We start from the raw sequence: 16032 nt of genomic DNA on the forward strand, positions 1-16032 counted from the left end.
CTGAAGCTTCAGAAATTGTTGCAACCAGTTGGTGATAGGAGGCGTGAAGAATTCGCTAAGGGGGTGAAAGATTGAGGAGAGATAAGGGGAGAGTTTGCACACAGGATGTCGAAAGTTTGAGACAAGACTTGTTGTCGGGAGCTCACTATAGTAGATTTTCTGTTCATCCCAGAAGCACGAAGATGTTCTGGTGGCCTAGGATGAAAGGTGATGTAGCTATAATGGCATCCAAGTATTTGACGCGTCAGAAGGCGAAGATAGAGCATCAGAAGCCATCAGGAACGATACAGCCTCTTGAGATTCCTCAGTGGAAGTGGGCTATGATGCGATTTGATTGATCGTGGTTTGCTTAACCAAAATCTGCTCATTTTCTGCCTATCCGAGTGAACTATTCTATGGAGGGGTTGGCGAGAGAGAACGTCGACACGGTAGGATGATGGTGAAGGCAGCTTGTTGGATTAGCAACGTTGAGAGTAGGATGCCTCGTGGGGTATATATGTATATTCTATCGTGTAATTCGGATTTTCGAGGGCCAAAATCTTTTTAAGGAGAGGAGGATGTAAGAACCTGCGTTTTCACATAAAATCATTTTAATAAAGTAATTTTAGTACCCAGATTAGATTTAAAATTTAGAAGTTTTAATTTGAAAATGTAAATGTGAAATTTGATTTCAGTGAATCTTTTTGAGTTGGAAAATGTATTTTCTTTCGAAAAGTTTCTGTGAAAATGCATACTGGCGTTTAAGCTGACAGTATCGGCTCTAGTCTATCAAGTACAACATATTTTAGAAAATAATATTTTGAAAAGTGATTTATTGTTTTGAAAGGATAAAAATAATTTAGAATCGAAAACCGAACACTAATCTTAAAAGTTTTGGCCCAAAGTGGGCCAAACAAACCAAAAACGCTAACGAAATGGACCGAGCCCAAACCAGGCCCAAGGTCCAACATATATAAGCTCATTTAATGAGCATTTCAGCCCATTCTCCCCCATTTTGATGAGAGAGCCGCGGTTTTGAAGAGAGGAGAGGAGGAAGAGAGTGCAATATTCACCTCCACTTCTGGAAGCCATAACTTTTGATCCGGAGCTCCGATTGACGAGCGATTTGCAACCACGCGAAGCTCATGTCAAGCTCTACGTTTCTGTCTAAACAAACCTGGTAAGAAACCGCATCTCACTTCCTAGTTTTGTGCCCTAGTATTCTGAGTTTTTGAGGTTATGGTTTTGTGTAGATTTTGTGGTTTTGGTTGTTTAGGTAATCTCTAGTAGTGGGTAATTGATGGATTTTATCCCTATTCTCATTGGATAAGATAAGGAACATCTTTATCCTTGTGGTTTGGTATAGTATGAGCTTTAGTAGTTGATGTATGTCTATGTTGTATGTATGAAGCTTGTTTTTGGAATTGGTGGTGGCTTTTGGTGTGGAGCTTGGTGGAAGCTTGATTGGAATCAAGTTTTGTAACACCCTACCATACTTAATCTTATGCTTAAGTCATAAGACTGAGATAGTAAGGTATTACAACCTCTAAAAATAGTAATATATATATAATAATAGAGAAAAGATACTAAACTTGGAGCCTTGAAAAACGGGTAAAACAAAATCGCAAAACAAAAAGCGCAACGCTCAGGAAAGGATTACTTGCGTGATAAGAAACCTAATAGGAACATGATAAAGTTAAGCAAAAGAATAAAGGAAAGCCAAAGAAATAGCATAACTAGCCCCTGACTTAGCTTGCGAAGCTAAGGCTGGCCAGAGTATATATATATATATACACACATATGAACATACATAGGTATCCCTAAAATATACCAAAATACCAAAATAAACTCCTATCTCTCCCTCAACCTCTAAGAGGAGCAGCATACATGTTACTTGGAGAGTTATCTAAATACATATATACATGTATACAAATAGAAAACCAAAATACACCCAAGGACTACTTCGCTTCCCAGGATCCAGACGCCTAGCAAGGAGCCTCTCGATCTGCATCTGAAAAACAACAATACAATATGGAATGAGAACCGGAGGTTCTCAGCATGGTAAAAGTGCCACACGCATAATAAATAAGGTCCTGAGAATGCCATAGGCAATCCTAGAACTCGTTATACAATTGTCCAACTTAATTACTAAACAGAAGCTATAACAGGGGTAGGTATTCTAAATCTACCTAACTTACTCAATTTCAATCCTAATCTAACACCAAACGATTTCTCCTTTTCTTCCATCCCTCCATCATCCACAATGCAACAGAAACAAGCAACCAAACAAGGTCACGCACAAGTAATGAGCAGATAGTACAAATAGCAAGTATAACAGATAGCAGGTGATATATATCAATTAGGCAAACCCAGGAAACGCATAGCAATCAAAACAAACAAATGCATATGATGCATGCCTGTCCTATGGCTGATGAGACCCATCTGTCAGTTATCCAGCCAACCCGACAAGTCCAAAAACCTTAGACTGTCCCCCATCTCACATCCCCAAGTGTCTATGCATAGAGTTCACATTCAATCATCATATAAATCACTCAATGCGGGTTATCCATACCCTGGAATTTATACGTGCCCGGTCACCCTTATGACGTAGGGTTAACAGAATATCGAGAATCAACCTGGAACACGTGGTGGTGAGCCAAGGTTTTTACCCAAGAAAACTCGTATCTCAGATATCATCATTCATAAGCCATTTCATAGTCATAATCATTATTTAATCATTTATCAAGCCATGGCATGTTAACTCATTTTATTAACAACCTCTCTTTAACATTTTTCATCATCATTCCCTTATAATTCACCTCAATTACCCCTTCCGAGTCTTGACCAAACTATTTATCAAACTCTTCTCAACCTTTTTAATATTGAATAATCTTAAAATCAACCTAACTCTAACATTAAATCAATCACATCACACAAAGATTAAACTTTAACTTCTCAAACCCATGAATATCACTAAGACATCCTCGACACTCTGTTTTCTTTTCTTTTTTAAATATAATAAATAAACTCAGAATTGCACAAACTTTATGTCCAGGTGTTCATCTTGAAATAAGCTTTCTAACAAACCAAGGATCATAATTTTCTGATTTCTCTAGCCTCAGGAATAAAGGAAAAACCGTGACTGCTCTGCAGTGCATAAAACCAGAAAAACAGCAGCAGCATGTGATATTCAAAATTCAATATAAAATCCAAGTTAAATCCAATGACTTTAAAAATTAATGTAATTAAACTTCACTCATCCAGATTTCTTTCTCAATTGGTTCTGAGTTAATACCATTTTTAATTAAGAATTTACATTACCTAGAATTTAAGTAAAAATGAGTCAAAATCGGTTTTAGAAACCAACAAGCTTAGTACCTTTCAATTTAAATAACTTTTATTACAAAACTACAATTAATCTAAATTTTGGTTTTGAAATTCCTATCTCATCCAGAAACATGTGTGTCTTGGTTGCAACCCAATTTCTATTCAATTCTAAGAGTTACAAGTATTAGAAGTTGATGCATAGCTTGCTAAAATCTGTTTCTTTTCAACTTTGACCACCAATATTCAAAAATTCACAACTCCCAATCCTCAACTCTTAAAATTCTGAAGTTTTAGAGTAATAAAGAAAGTTAACCAAATTTTATAAGAAAATTGGTTTCGCTCCAAAACTCAACTCATAGAAGTCGCAACAAGACAAACAATTTGTTGCCCTGTTTGACCTTTTCTACTGCAAGACAGATTTAACAACCTAACTTTAAAAATTTGCCATAAATTTTATATTTAACAAAAAGATCCCAAATTTTCCAGTTTAGTTCCTTATATTCCCAAGTTTAGCCCAAACTTAGTCTCATATAATTTTGATCATTACATAATTAGTTACAGCATATGCAATACCACCACAACACAACTCTACATCCTTATTAACAAACACCAATCCTAATCCATCATAAATAAATATAAGAGCACACCATTGATGACTTCCACACCTCATAATTCCAATATATATATATATATATATATATCCCCAACAAATCTATTCCAACAACATTACAAGGCTAATCATTAAATACAACAAACAATTCAACTCATCCTATGGTTCCTCTAACCTAAGTTTTCACAACACCGTAAATATTAAATGTGTGAAACTTAAACCATACCTTGGCCGATCACTTAGTTCACCCAAGGCAGCCTCACAACTCAAAATTACAGCCCCAAAACAAGCCTTGGTCATCAACAAACCTCCAAGTAATCCCAATTCAATTCCAATGCTTATATACCCACTTAATCTACACCTAATACATATACATGTTCCAATTTCAGATTTCTCATCATAAATACAAGATTGGGCTAGGGTTTAGGTTGTCCTTACCGTGCCCACACACGTAACAACTCGAGCTCAATAAGCTCTGCAAGCTAAATTAAACCTAAAACACCAAATTATACAAAATCTCAACACCAAAGCCCAATAAATTCAGAACTGGAAATGAGAAAATTGAGGAAGAAAGAGTGGCTTTCTTACCTTACAATGTTATGCACTTTGTAGAGCTCGACGCCGTGGTCGCGTGGTCGCAAACGGATCATCAATCGGAGTTCGGAGCGAGAAGTTATATGGATTTGAATGAAATCAAGGGTTTTGGAATCTTCAACATGTTCTTCCCCATTTTGGCTCTGCCCAGTGTAATCTGCATGCTGAATGGAAATGAAATGAGCTTCAGCTCATTATATAAAGTGAGTTGGTTGGGCCCACGGGCCCGGTTCAGTTCGTTCGGCTCAATTTTGGGCCAAATTTTTTGAAAATGATATTAAAATTCTTGTTTTGATGAGCTCTATCCTATTTTTATATTAGTTTTGCATATTTAATTTTCCTATTGAAAATTCGATTTATTGACTTATTATATACCGATTTTAGCAGGGTTTACATCCTACCTACCAAATTAGGAATTTTGTCCTCAAAATTCAGAGTGCGTTACCTGAATAGAGGTGTGGGTTGTCCTTCCGCATCTCTGTCTCAAGCTCCTAGGTATATTCTTCAATACCAGCCCAACACCAAGCTACTTTCACTAAGAAAATCTCTTTCCCGTGTAAACGCTAAATGCTGGTATCATTAATTCTAACGAGAGTTATTGGAAACGTCAGATCTTCTCTCACTTGAACTAATTCCGGTTTTAAGACATGACTAGGATCAAAATTGTATTTACGAAGCTGCGATACGTGGAACACGTCATGCAGGTTCGAACAATGTGGTAGTAAAGAGATCCTATACGCCACTGGTCCGATGTGATGGGATTTAGCTTTTTAGTTTTTGATTGATCATCCGATTCTAGTTCGCTGAAGTGATCTTCAGAAATAGGTATCCCCTTCCTTCCAACTTGAGAAGTCTTCTTAGATCCACCTAACTCTTTTGTCGGTTTTCATAGTGAGAATTCTAACTTAGATTTGCGTAACTCTTCCTCCGTTGTTTCGGCTGTCAAATTCAGGAACTAAGACGTTTGATATTCCAGTTTTTGGTTAATTCAATGGTGTTTAGCGTACTGTGAAGTCTCACCTTCTCCTTGATGTATAGTCTCTTTGATATCCCCAATAAGTGGTTTACTCCGATGGGCAACACAGGCCTGGTCGCTTGATCCACAATTCCCTAACAGTATCACCTTTTGTCCTAGTCTTCAGTAACCTATTATGAAATCAATGGCTATTCCCTTTTATCTTTAATGTAGAACCTTCGACAGTTGTGGCATTTCGAACAATTTCTGGTGGTCTCTCATTTCTTTCTCATACGTCAAACTTGTAATCACATAGATTTCCACCTCCTTCTTCATTTCTGTCTGCTCAAAATATCTTCTTTGATTTGTGGTAGGTTTTAGAAATCTCAATGTAACTTTGAAAATTTTCTCTTGTAAGCTTCGAACAACAGTTTATTATTTTAACTTCCGACCTCAACACATAACCCTCTCTTGGTGTCTTCTGGATTCAACCGGTTTCAGTACTCTTAGTAGCCCATTATCACCGTTATTGCACTCCTTAAGTCTTTGACTTTACGATCTCTATTTCGACATTAAACATATAAATCTTTTCTTAGTTCCCTTTCGTTTGCCAGACTTCGACATCCTCGGCAGGTCTTTATCGTCCCCTCACGCTTCCTGCATTTCGTCTTTGCTATGTTTTAAAACCGCAATAGATTTAGTTTGACTCCTTTAGCTATACCCTTAATATCCAATTTAAAGTTCCAACTTATCTAGCCTTCCATTCTCCAAAATTTATATCCAAGCATTTCCCCAAAAACCTCTTACTCAGGGCATCTGTTACCACTTCACGATGTTGTATTTACACATATCCTAAACCCTTCTGGTAATGTATCGCACTAATTCCGAGTTGTTAAATAAGTTTGGGTATTCTAATTACTGGATTTGGGGTTAATCATTCTCTTGGAGTTTGAAAGCTCTCTTCATATTTGGGTATCTATGTAACCGGTGTATTTCTAGCGCATTAAACTAATCATAGGCTTTGTGGTCGACAAGAATTTAAAGCTCCAAAACTCTTTTTGACGGCGCACGCTTACCTGCTTCATCTTCTGTATCCAAAAGTCATGCTCTCAAGGAATCAACATCTCCACAGTCACAACTATATTTTATACGTGATACTAATATAGGCTCGAGTTAATTTTCTAAAGGACATTAAGCTCAAAAAATGAATGAGCAATACAAATGGTGTTCGTAATGAGTCAAAAAGGAAATCTTGTACACGGTTGATCAGGATTATACCAAAATAATGGAATGCACAAGGAGAGGAACCAAGGTGCATCTCAAGAAAAGAGTTCAAATTAGAGACCTTTGGTAGGAAGAATAGAGCGTACAGAGTCAAAGAAGTCTCAGCTGATTCTGAAGAACATGGTTTGCGAATAGGGGCAACTATAGTCATAGCGAGCATACAAGATTCAAGGATTACGCGCTTATACCAAGACAAGCTCAGACTCATCCTGGAAGAAACAATATTCATGCGCACAAGGAGTAAAGCTAGAAAGGTAGTTAAGCTATTTAGGAAGAGCTCCGGATTGAATGTCAATGTAGGTTTCAAAAGAAGGATTAGATCGAGTCGCGAAGGTTCGTTAGCACACTCTCTCTGCATAAGGTTTCCTACCATTCTCTTCCTTCTTCTCCAGCATAACCGATGCTTCCCACAAAGAAATAGTTGGTTAGGTGATTCCCTCTTCTAGTACTCCCTTCCACTCAATCCTAAATTCTACCGGTTATAATGATGTCTTCACTTGTGGTGCGATTGAAGTTAATCCGGTTTCTGGTAGTAAGCCTATCGCAAACTTGCTTTCTCTCTGGAATGGAAGTTTTGACACACCTTCAAGAATTGTCTTAGAAACTCTCTCGTATAGAGATTTGGTTTCATCTCCACTTACCTCTAAACAATTAACATCTAAAGGTTGTGTTCGCTCTACTCCTCTTCCTCAAAGTTTCACCATCACTGAATTCCAAACAATAACTCCGCATAACCCTCAACACTCCTGATTCCTTAGATATGGTCCAACCTGCTTCCACTACGTCATTTAATCCTTAACCTTCAAAAGTCTAACCACCCTGATTCCACTGCGTCATTCTGACTCTCACCCTTTAAGAACCTAGTCACTCATCTAAGTTAGTTAAGTATCGCTCCATCTTAACAACTAGTAGTCCTCGACTAACCATCGGTTCGGACTCCACGATCATCAAAACTTGTCGTGCTTCACAAATGGATCATACATATATTAATGATATGCAATGTAGTTAAAAACTCAACTGCTAGCTTATGATTACCTCGGGTCTGAAGATCAGATTCGACTACATCCTGGCCTTTCTTGTGTGGACAGTCTTGAGCTATATACCCCGGCTTCATGTACTTGTAATATACGCCTAATCCGGCCCTGCACGGTCTGTTTGGATTGTACTTCTTGCACCTTGGGCACCTTAAATCATCCAATTGAGTACTAGTTTTCCCTTTAGCATTCGGATCCGGACGGTTATCGTTCCTTCGGTCATTGCTCCAGTGCTGAGAATGTGAAGCGACAAAGCGATTCTTTTTGAAAGTTTGGCTCCTTGGTGTAATCTTTCCCTTTTTCTTTGTGAAGGGTTCTCGGTGATCACTTCTTGCTACCTCAGCTCTCCTTAAGCTTTATCCCGTTGCTTGACCCACATTAACCTCCTCCAGATAACTCAGTGGTACCCCTGTATTTAGAGCATTATGTCCACCTTCATATTCATTATCATCATTGTTGCCAGTTCCAGCTTGTGGTTCCATCCCATCCATTACTCGGATGGTTGCGGTAGAAACAGTACCAATGGCAGCAGCAACACTCGTCATTGCGGTCACAATATCGGTCAAACTATCTATTGGTATGGTTACCTCATTAGCTCTCCGTCCTTGATCCCGATTACGCTCATGACTGCGCCCACGTGACGCCATTTGGTTTCTGTTCACACCAAACAAGTGATATCAAGGTGATCAGTCTGAATATCACTAGTTTAGTATTTCAAAGTCCCAAATGCATGCTCATGAGCATTCATGCCTCATATATCAGTTAGATACCCTAAATAGCATGTATAGACACCCAGAGTATACCCAGAGGCATAATCAGTCCGTCCCTCAGGCTCTATAGAAACAAAATGCTCTGATACCATAATGTAACACCCTACCATACTTAATCTTGTGCTTAAGTCATAAGACTGAGATAGTAAGGTATTACGACCTCTAAAAATAGAAATATAATAATAATAATAATAATAATAATAATAATAATAATAATAATAATAATAATAATAATAATAATAATAATAATAATAATAATAATAATAATAGAGAAAAGATACTTAACTAGGAGCCTTGAAAAACGGGTAAAACAAAATCGCAAAACAAAAAGCGCAACGCTCAGGAAAGAATTACTTGCGTGCTAAGAAACCTAATAGAAACATGATAACGTTAAGCAAAAGAATAAAGGAAAGCCAAGGAAACAGCATAACTAGCCCCTGACTTAGCCTGTGAAGCTAAGGCTGGCCAGAGGATATATATATACATATGAACATACATAGGTATCCCTAAAATATACCAAAATACCAAAATAAACTCATATCTCTCCCTCAACCTCTAAGAGGAGCAGCATACATAAGTTACTTGTAGAGTATGTGATGAGCGGATAATTTATACGCTTTTTGGCATTATTTTAAGGTAGTTTTTGGTAGGATCTAGCTACTTTTAGGGATGTTTTTATTGTTTTTATGCAAAATTCACATTTCTGGACTTTACTATGATTTTGTGTGTTTTTTTGTGATTTCAGGTATTTTCTGGCTGAAATTGAGGGACCTGAGCAAAAATTTGATTCAGGCTGACAAAGGACTGCTAATGTTGTTGGATTCTGACCTCCCTACACTCGAAATAGATTTTCTGGAGACATAGAACTCCAAATGGCGCGTTCTTAACTGCGTTGGAAAGTAGACATCTAGGGCTTTCCAGCAATATATAATAGTCTATACTTTATTTGAGTTTAGACGATGCAAACTGGCATTCAATGCCATTCCATGCTGCATTCTGGAGTAAAACGCCAGAAACACGTCACACCAGAGTTAAACGCCAACTAGACCTTACAACTTGGCATTTAACCCCAAGAGAAGCCTCTGCACGTGTAAAGCTCAAGCTCAGCCCAAGCACACACTAAAGTAGGCCCCGGAAGTGGATTTCTGCACTTAGACATATTTCTGTAAACCCTAGTAACTAGTTTAGTATAAATAGAACTTTTTACTATTGTATTGAGTGTCTTTTGACCATTCGGTCTTTTTCCCTATTTTCGAATTCACATGCTATTTGGGGAGACTGGCCATTTGGCCATGCCTAGACCTTACACTTATGTATTTTCAACGGTGGAGTTTCTACACACCATAGATTAAGGTGTGCAGCTCTGCTGTACCTCGAGAATTAATGCAATTACTATTGTTCATCTATTCAATTCAAGCTTATTCTTATTCTAAGATATTCGCTGCACTTCAACCTGATGGATGTGATGATCTGTGACACTCATCATCATCCATCCTTATGAACGTGTGCCTGACAACCACTCCCGTTCTACCTTAGATCGAGTGCGTATCTCTTGGATTCCTTAATAAGAGTCTTCGTGGTATAAGCTAGAATTATTGGCGGCCATTCCTGAGAATCCAGAAATTCTAAACCTTGTCTGTGGTATTCTGAGTAGGATTCAGGGATTGAATGACTGTGATGAGCTTCAAACTCGCGATTGTTGGGCGTAGTGACAGACGCAAAAGAATCAATGGATTCTGTTCCGACATGATCGAGAACCGACAGATGATTAGCCATGCTGTGACAGAGCATTTGGACCATTTTGACTGAGAGGATGGGAAGTAGCCATTGACAACGATGATGCCCTATATACAGCTTGCCATGGAAAGGAGTAAGAATGATTGGAGGAAGGCAATAGGAAAGCAGAGATTCAACAGGAACAAAGCATCTCCATACACTTATCTGAAATTCCCACCAATGATTTACATAAGTATCTCTATCTTTATTTTATGCTTTATTTATTATTATTTTCGAAAACCATTATAACCATTTGAATCCGCCTAACTGAGATTTACAAGATGACCATAGCTTGCTTCATACCAACAAAATCTCCGTGGGATCGACCCTTACTCATGTAAGGTATTACTTGGACGACCCAGTGCACTTGCTGGTTAGTTGTGCGAAGTTGTGACAAAGTGTGATTCACGTTTGAGAGCTCCAAGTCTATTGGCGCCATTGTTGATGATCACAATTAACGCGCACCAAGTTTTTGGCGCCGTTGCCGGGGATTGTTTGAGTTTGGACAACTGACAGTTCATCTTGTTGCTCAGATTAGGTAATTTTCTTTTCAAAAAGTTTTCAAAAATTTTTCAAAAAATTTTCTCTTTGTTTTCATTTTTCAAAAAAAATTTCAAAAAATACAAAAAAATTTATAAAATCATAAAAACCAAAAATTTTTGTGTTTCTTGTTTGAGTCTAGTGTCAATTTTTATGTTTGGTGTCAATTGCATGTTTTAAAAACTTTTGCATTTTTCGAAAATTCATGCATGTGTTCTTCATGATCTTCAAGTTGTTCTTGGAAAGTCTTCTTATTTGATCTTCATATTTTCTTGTTTTGTGTCTTTTGTTGTTTTTCATATGCATTTTTGAATTCATAGTGTCTAAACATGAAAAATTTCTAAGTTTGGTGTCTTGTATGTTTTCCTTTTCTTGAAAATTTTTCAAAAATAGTTCTTGATGTTCATCTTGATCTTCAAAGTGTTCTTAGTGTTCATCTTGACATTCATAGTGTTCTTGCATGTTTTCTTTGTTTTGATCTTAATTTTTCATGTTGTGAGTCATTTTTGTGTTTTTCTCTCTCATCATTAAAAATTCAAAAAAATCAAAAAAATATATTTTCCTTGGTTTACTCATAATTTTCGAAATCTTTCGGTTGACTTAGTCAAAAATTTTTAAAATAAGTTGTTTCTTGTTAGTCAAGTCAAGATTTCAATTTTAAAAATCCTATCTTTCCAAAATCGTTTTTAAAAATCAAATCTTTTTCATTTTTCTTTTATGATTTTCGAAAATTTGAAAAATATTTTTCAAAATCTTTTCTTATCTTTATTTCATAATTTTCAAAAACTTTACTAACAATTAATGTGATTGATTCAAAAATTTGAAGTTTGTTACTTTCTTGTTAAGAAAGGTTCAATCTTTAAATTCTAGAATCATATCTTTTAGTTTCTTGTTAGTCAAGTAACTAATTTTAACCTTAAAACTCAAATCTGTTTCAAAATATCTTTTTCAAAAATTTAATTTCAAAATATCTTTTCAAACTTCTTATTTTTTCAAAATTGATTTTCAAATCTTTTTTCAATAATATCTTTTTTAAAAACTTTTACATTTTTCGAAAATTCATGCATGTGTTCTTCATGATCTTCAAGTTGTTCTTGACAAGTCTTCTTGTTTGATCTTCATATTTTCTTGTTTTGTGTTTTTTGTTGTTTTTCCTATGCATTTTTGCATTCATAGTGTCTAAGCATTGAAGATTTCTAAGTTTGGTGTCTTGTATGTTTTTCTTTTCTTGAAAATCTTTCAAAAATAAGTCTTGATGTTCATCTTGATCTTCAAAGTGTTCTTGGTGTTCATCTTGACATTCATAGTGTTCTTGCGTGCATCATGTGTTTTGATTCATAATTTTCATGTTGTGAGTCATTTTTGTGTTTTTCTCTCTCTTCATTAAAAATTCAAAAATAAAAAATATCTTTTCCTTATTTTTCTCATAATTTTCGAAATCTTTGGGTTGACATAGTCAAAAATTTTTAAAATAAGTTGTTTCTTGTTAGTCAAGTCAAGATTTCAATTTTAAAAATCTTATCTTTTCAAAACTTTTTCAAAAATCAAATCTTTTTCAGTTTTTTTCATATTTTCGAAAATTTTAAAATTTATTTTCAAAATCTTTTTCTTAATTTCATAATTTTTGAAAACTTTACTAACAATTAATGTGATTGATTCAAAAATTTGAAGTTTGTTACTTTCTTGTTAAGAAAGGTTCAATCTTTGAATTCTAGAATCATGTCTTTTAGTTTCTTGTTTGTCAAGTAATCAATTTTAATTTTTAAAAAAATCAAATCTTTTCCAAAATATCTTTTTCAATCATATCTTTTTCAAAATCAATTTCAAAAATCTTTTCTAACTTCTTATCCTTTCAAAATTGATTTTCAAATCTTTTTCCACTAACTAATTGACTTTTTGTTTGTTTCTTATCTTTTTTAAAACTACCTAACTACTTTTCTCTCTCTAATGTTTGAAAATTACCTCCCTCTTTTTCAAAAATTCTTTTAATTAACTAATTGTTTCAAATTCTAATTTTAATTTTATTTCTTCTTTTAATTTTTGAAAATCACTAACCATTTTTTCAAAACAATTTTTTTGAAATTCTCTCCCTCTCATCTTCTTTTATTTATTTATTTAATTACTAACACTTCTCTTCATCTTAAAAATTCGAACCCTCACTTCTTCTTTGTGTTCAAAATTCTCTCTTCTCCTTCTTCTATTCTTCTTCTTCTACTCACATAAAAGAATCTCTATACTGTAACATAGAGGATTCCTCTTTCTTTTCTGTTCTCTTCTTTTTCATATGAGCAGGAGCAAGGACAAGGACATTCTTGTTGAAGCAGATCCTGAACCTAAAAGGACTCTGAAGAAGAAGCTAAGAGAAGCTAAAGCACAACAATCTAGAGAAAACCTTACAGAGAATCTCGAAATAGAGAGAGACATGGCCGACCCCAATAACAATGGTGGAGGCACAAGGAGGATGCTTGGTGACTATAATACACCTACTTCCAAATTTGATGCAAGAAGCATCTCAATCCCTGCAGCAAATAATTTTGAGCTGAAACCTCAACTAGTTGCTCTAATGCAACAGAACTGCAAGTTTCATAGACTTCTATCAGAAGATCCCTATCAGTTTTTAACTGAGTTCTTGCAGATCTGTGAGACTGTTAAGACTAATGGAGTAGATCCTGAGTCTACAGGCTCATGCTTTTCCCTTTTGCCGTAAGAGACAGAGCTAGAACATGGTTGGACTCACAACCTAAAGATAGCCTGGACTCTTGGGATAAGCTGGTCACGGCCTTCTTGGCTAAGTTCTTTCCTCCTCAAAAGTTGAGCAAGCTTAGAGTGGATGTTCAGACCTTCAAACAAAAAGATGGTGAATCCTTCTGACCAAAAGATACAAGCAGATGACCAAAAGATGTCCTTCTGACATGCTTTCAGAGTGAACCATTTTGGATATATTCTATTAAGGTCTATCTGAGTTCTCTAAGATGTCACTGGACCATTCTGTAGGTGGATCCATTCACCTAAAGAAAACGCCTGTAGAAGCTCAAGAACTCATTGACATGGTTGCAAATAATCAATTCATGTACACTTCTGAGAGGAATCCTATTAGTAATGGGACGCTTCAAAGGAAGGGAGTTCTTGAAATTGATGCTCTGAATGCCATATTGGCTCAGAACAAAATGTTGGCTTAGCAAGTCAACATGATTTCTCAAAGTCTGAATGGATGGCAAAATGCATCCAACAGTACTAAAGAGACATCTTCTGAAGAAGAAGCTTATGATCCTGAGAATCCTGCAATGGCAGAGGTGAAATACATGGGTGAACCCTATGGGGACACCTATAATTCCTCATGGAAAAATCATCCAAATTTCTCATGGAAGGATCAACAAAAGCCTCAACAAGGCTTTAACAATGGTGAAAGAAACAGGCTCAGTAATAGCAGGCCTTTTCCATCATTTTCTCATCTTCACATGCATTTCCAAATCAAGTATTGGTAGGATTATAGTCACATATCCATCCAAACCCAATTTTGTGCAGCATGAGAAAGCATTTCTAGCATGATCTCTTCATTCCTCTTCCAAGGTTCCGAAGAGATCCAAGTATGAATAGTTTCTTTTCCAAGATAACTACCCAATTGGATGAAGATTGAAAGCTTTCTAGTAAAATCAAGAGAAAAGATAGAAGAAGAAGAATGAAAACTAATATTGATCCATCAAATTGCAGCAGAGCTCCCTAACCCAATGAAAGGGGTTTAGTTGTTCATAGCTCTGGAAAATGAATACAAAGATGGAGAATACATCATGAAAGTAAAACTAGAAGTTACAGAGAAAGTAAAAAATACAGAGAGTAGTTCTATGCCCCAGGCTCCTAAAGTTTCCAACCCCCATCTAATTCAAAGCTACTCCTATATATACTACTCTTCTGATCTTCTAGTTGGCTCTTCAAGTCTTGGGTATAGGCCTCTGGATCTTGAGTTTGAAGTAGTTATCCACTTTATTGGGCTTAGCTTTGCTTGCAGAGAGAAAATGTGAAGTAGGCAGGGACTTTGGCTTAGGACGTTAGTGGTGTCAACGTTAAGTGAAAGTGTGGGTTCGAGAACGTTAGTGACAATCATCTTTTTCACTAACGTTGACTTCAATGTTAGAGTTCAACGTTGACGTTCCTAACCCAAATATGATCATGTTGACTTCAATGTTAGTGGCATTAACGTGACCACTAACGTTGCCTCTTGGCCCTTCGCATATGTTATTGGGACTTACCTTTCCCAATAACGTGGTGAGTCACCCCTTCTCCTTACGTTAGAGTCTACGTTAACTAGGTTAACGTGGCTTCTAGCGTAGTAATGCCAATTCTTCGATAGCGTTAGTGACACTTACCTTTGTCACTAACGTTCCAATGTGCCCCTACTTCCCACGTTAGAGTCCACGTTATCTAAGTTAATGTGGCTTCTAACGTAGTCATGCTAGCCATCTCCAACATTAGTGACAAAGGTGAGTGTCACTAACGTTGGCTCATCATCTCTTTATCTACGTTAGCTTCCACGTTAACAAAGTTAACGTGGGAGTTAACGTTGCTCATGGTAGCTCTTGGTGGTTCACCCCAACGTTAGTGACAAAGGTAAGTGTCACTAACGTTGGCAATCAATTGCTCTCTCCACGTTAGCTTCCACGTTAACTAAGTTAACGTGGCTTATGGAGGCTTGGCCAACGTTAGTGACAAAGGTGAATGTCACTAACGTTGGCTTCTCTTTTGCTTTCCAACGTTAGAGTCCACGTTAACTAAGTTAACGTGGCAACTAACGTGGCCAATTATGAGCTTGGTCCAACGTTAGTGACAAAGGAGAGTGTCACTAACGTTGGCCTTGTTGTCTTCTTCCACATTAGAGTTCACGTTAACTTAGTTAACGTGACTCTTAACGTGGGCTGTGATGGCTTCGAGGGCGTTATTGGTGATTACTTTTCTCACTAACTTTGCAAGCTAGCTCCCATTCCACGTTAGAGGTCATGTTAGTTGAACTAATGTGAATGCTAACGTGGTTCTTCTTTGCTTCCTTTGTCCTGAAATCAAGCAGAAAAGCGCATCAAAGTTCTAATCCAAGTCATGAGATATGCATCATCCAATTTGTCATATAATTCATGCAAAATTCTCATGAAATCATGTAAAATGCACGATGTA

This window comes from Arachis hypogaea, chromosome 2, assembly GCF_003086295.3.
Source record: "Arachis hypogaea cultivar Tifrunner chromosome 2, arahy.Tifrunner.gnm2.J5K5, whole genome shotgun sequence".
NCBI lineage: Eukaryota > Viridiplantae > Streptophyta > Magnoliopsida > Fabales > Fabaceae > Arachis > Arachis hypogaea.